Here is a 4,721-nt window from a genome sequence, read left to right on the forward strand (position 1 = left end):
CTAGGCTGGATTTGCTGAGGAGGAGACTTGGAACAAGGCTTGGAACTCGGATTATTGCTAGACTTGGCTGGAAGCCCCGGACTAGGCTGAATTTGCTGGGCAGGAGGCTTGGAACAAGGCTTGGAACACTGCTTGACTCAGCTGGAAGCCCCGGACTAGGCTGGACTTGCTGGGCAGGAGGCACTGTGTGTGCCAAAAACTCAGATCCTGAGCAAGGTAAACCACAACCCTCAAAGTTCACAGGGGTTTGCAAAGCGCGGTTGCAGTACTCTGCTGACAGGCAGCAGTGCGAAAACCCTTCAGCTCGATTGCGTTGCTGAAACAAATGCGAGGTCTCGAAGCTGGAGGCAAGGCGCTGGCTGCTGGGCTTGGGCGATGCTGGCTCCTCAACTCTAGTGGGTGCAAAGATTCCTCTCTCAAAGACAAGCTGGATGCTGCTTCCTCTTCGAGCTCTGATGCCACTTCTGAAGCTGCAGGGAGTCTTCTGACACTGCAGGTCCTGAGGAATGGTTGTCTCCGGCAGCACACTGTCTGCGCTGCTGCCTTTTATTCTGTTCCTTGGCACGCTTGGTGTCTCATGCAGCCAATCGAGCTGCCTTCTCCTCCGCGTGTTTTTCAGCGCGTCTCTGGTGTGCGCTGATTGGCGTGTTCAAATCCCCCTCCAGATCTCACACAATCAGCATTGCGGATTCTTCCTGCTCTGCTGAGTTGCGCTGGAGTTTTGTTTTTCCAACTCCATGGTAAGCTTCTAATTCCCCCTCTGACTCGAAAATGAAACTGAATCTGAGTCAGAGGCAGGCCTGGTCCTGACACGTTTCTGCAGTCACATGATTGCAATTCAGGCGCTTGGTAACTGGCTTGCAATTGCGTCACATCCCGTGATCACCATTTGCAAACTTCACTGCTGCTTTCAACAAGCAAAGTCAATGGGGAAGCTGGCAGGTCACAAATGGTGATCATGTGACCACAGGACTCTGCGACTGTGCGGGATTTGCCTAATGACAGCAACTGGGACTGCTGCAACTCCAGTTGTCAGTGCGGTCCCATGACATTGCACTTCAAGACATCGCTTAGTGATGTAGTTGCCAGTCCCAATTACGTGTTAAGTGAGGACTACCTGTAAAAAGATAAGTGAAAGTCAGGGAGACTGACTGTTGTTTGTCCAATCAAGCAAAATGCTCTGTATCTGATGTGCTGGGTCTAGCCAATAAATCAAAATATTGCTAGCTGCTAACTTAGGCTCCCAACCACCATTGGTCCAATATTTGCGCCAAAGTCTTAAAAACAATTGTATTGGGGAGATGATACTGTTGTGTCACATCAAAACCTGGGGGTTTGTCAGATCACCTACAGGTAGTCTTCACTTACTGACCAGCCACTTAAAGGCCGTTCAAAGTTACGATGTACCCCAAAAGTAGATTTCCAACTGGGGCCCGAAATTATGACCCTCACAAGGCCTCAGCGATCAAGTGACGTGGATGTGGCCATTTTGGGTCACATGACCACCCTTTGGTACCAGGAAGTCCTCCAGGCTTCTGACTCTGGATTTCTGAGGCCACAGGCCCAGTCACATGGTCGCACTACTGCCTGTGATTTCGCAGCTGGCAGAGGGAGCCTTGTGTGTGGCTTCCTGTACAGGAAAAGTAAGTACTTTTTCCATACAGTACTTAGGCTTGCCTTTAATTTTTTCCCAGTTTTTGTTTAACAAGTAGAGATCTGTATGGTGGCACGCATATTCCATCTACTGCCTAATTAATTATATTTAACAATACTGAATGCTGGTTTACTGTTTTTAAGAGTTGTTTATTCCAAGAGTTTCCTTCCTTTACAGTATCTAGAAGCAGAATGCAGCAACTACAAACTGCTGTATCTACTGCTTTTTTACCGCTGTAAGGTAAGCATTTTCTTTACTGTAATGTTTTAGTCTTAGTGGCTGTTGTTGATCTGGGAGATTGGTTTTACTTCATTTTATTTTTATGATACTGTATTTGTTTTATTTTTAATTTCTTTTACAATACTTTGGAAATACTGTACTAGTACTGTATGTGCAAAATAATGTTGGGAGTCTTCAACTGCTTTCTCTTCTTTCTCTCTTCAACAGCTGGAGTCCCAAATACTGTGTTGCATTAATTTTTCCCCCAAAATATAGTAGCCCTGTATTTGGTCCTATGTTGCTGTTGGAAGACACAGAGAAAGCAGATAAGAATGTGTTGAAAACTCCCATCAGTCTTCCTCTTTTACAGTGTTTTTATTCCCTTTATATTTTAAAGAGAAGTCAAAGTATTGAAAAAAATAAAAATTATTTTATTTTTATTTATAGTACTGTAATACACATTGTGCATTATATACGTTGCATGTGTGGCAATGATTTCTGTGTGGGAGAGAAAATGACTGGGTCATGCAGTTGGCATAGACCCAACCTGAGGATAAAATGCTGGTGAAGCAATACTGCATGTATTGTCTATCTCTTCTCTAAACTCCTGATTTTCAACATTGCAAACTACGTATGAGGTTTTTATCCCTTCCAACGAACCATGCCTTGTCCTTACAAATGAACAATTTGTAGAGTCTGGCCTTCATAGTTCACTCTCTCCAATTATCAATACTGTAATTAGATTCAGTTTTGAGCATGCTGTAAAGGTAAAGGTTTCTCTTGACATTAAGTCCAGTCGTGTCCGACACTAGGGGGCGGTGCTCATCTCCGTTTCAAAGCCAAAGAGCCGGCGTTTGTCTGTAGACACTTCCGTGGTCATGTGGCCGGCATGACTACACGGAACGCCGTTACCTGCCTGCTGAAGTGGTACCTATTAATCTACTCACATTTGCATGTTTTCGAACTGCTAGGTTGGCAGGAGCTGGGACTAGCAACGGGAGCTCACCCCGTCACGCGGATTTGAACCGTCGACCTTCTGATCCGCAAGCTCAGCAGCTCAGCGGTTTAACCCGCAGCGCCACCTAAGGAAAAACACCTTTTGGTATCTCTCACCCACAGATCAATATAGGAATGCTACCATAAAGAGGGAACAGCCAGGTACTGTATATACATTTGATTTTTTTTTATAAAACTCAGATTTATATACAGTACTGTACAGTAACAAAAGCTGCAGAGTTTACTACAGCAGGAAAAAAAAGTTGTACAGTACCTTTAAACCTGTTTAGTACTATGCTATAGAACAAAGATTCCAATGAAGACCTTACAGTAAAAGTTTTTAATAATCAACCACTAATATTAGTAGAAAATAACAGTAATATTAACTGAAAATAGTACTACTGTAGCCACAGAAGCATTTCCATAGTCATGTTTTGGTGGAAAACGTATCACTATCACACTCCGCTCCCCACAGTACTGCAAAATAACTCCTGGTTCACTTAACAACCGAGCCATTCACTTAACAACCAAAGGAAACCACAAGCCCTGATCTTGAATCACTTAATGACTGCTGTGACTCGCTTAACAACCATGGTAAAAAGTCATAAAAACGAGTCTGGACTTAACCATTATGGCTTATAACTGAAAATCTGGGCTCAGTTGTGGTAGTTAAGCGAAGACTACCTGTATATGTAAAAGACCGGAAGGAGTGTGTCTGTGTGTGAGTGGGTGTGAGAGAGAGAGAGATGACAGAGGAATAACATATAAGAATATGGATGCTATTTTTAACAGTGGTTATCATCCCCAAAATATATTATTTAACAGCACACCTTGATGATTTTAGAAATCACTCTACTCAATATATAATGTAGATAAAAAACGGAGGAAGATTTTGTGATAGGAGGTGGCTTTAATGTTTTTTTAACTCTAGTATGTGTACAAAGAACTCATCTTACCAATCTGCATTTAATTCAAATTTCCATTTTTATAGGTATTGATAAAACCATGTTTTTATGTCCATTACTCCTTCAGTAGACTTTCAAACAGTCCAGATGTTTTGCCAAGTATATCAGTATATCATATTTCTATCATTGGACTTAAGAGCTATAGCAAAGAACAGAAGTAGTAGTTCATGATTTCCTGGGCTTATATATCCACCACGGAGCATCAGTGACATGTTTTTCTGTAGCAACTTGTATCCCAACTGTATCCTTAAAATTGCTTAATAACAATCCAACCAAATCCATGATTTCAAATAAGTAAACACTGAATTACTGAAGCAAGAGCCATCTCTAGACTATCTTCATGGGTCAACAAACAATACATTATGATCGTTGCCAATATCTGTTCCCAATTCTTACAGCAAACTGACCATGACATCTAGTTAAAACATATCACAGAACCATAGGGTTGGAAAGGACCTCGGAGGTCTTCTAGTCCAACCCTCTACCCAGTGCAGGAATCCTCATACCATTCTGGACAAATGGCTGTTCAGTCTTTTCTTGAAAACCTCGATACAATATTAATAATGTAAGAGCAATTTCTTGCTTAAGTAATGTTTTCTGAAAATAATAGTTCTCCTTAGCATTTTGGCTTCAACATTTGATAGGTAATTAGCCTGTTTTAATTTGCTACCTTCTTATCCTATCCTTAAAAGTTCCATGATTATTGTTAATGTTACTGCAGTTTAATTAAACCAAAACTGGGAGAAGAGAGAGGAAAAGAGAGAGGTCAGTTCACTAAGTTTTATAATTGTATTTCAGGTTGCAACTGAACTGTTAGACTTTCTGCTGAACTATTTATAAAGAAAAAAATGTAAAAATAACCAACCCATCATAAACAGTCCCTCAAA

This window comes from Candoia aspera, chromosome 1, assembly GCF_035149785.1.
Source record: "Candoia aspera isolate rCanAsp1 chromosome 1, rCanAsp1.hap2, whole genome shotgun sequence".
NCBI lineage: Eukaryota > Metazoa > Chordata > Lepidosauria > Squamata > Boidae > Candoia > Candoia aspera.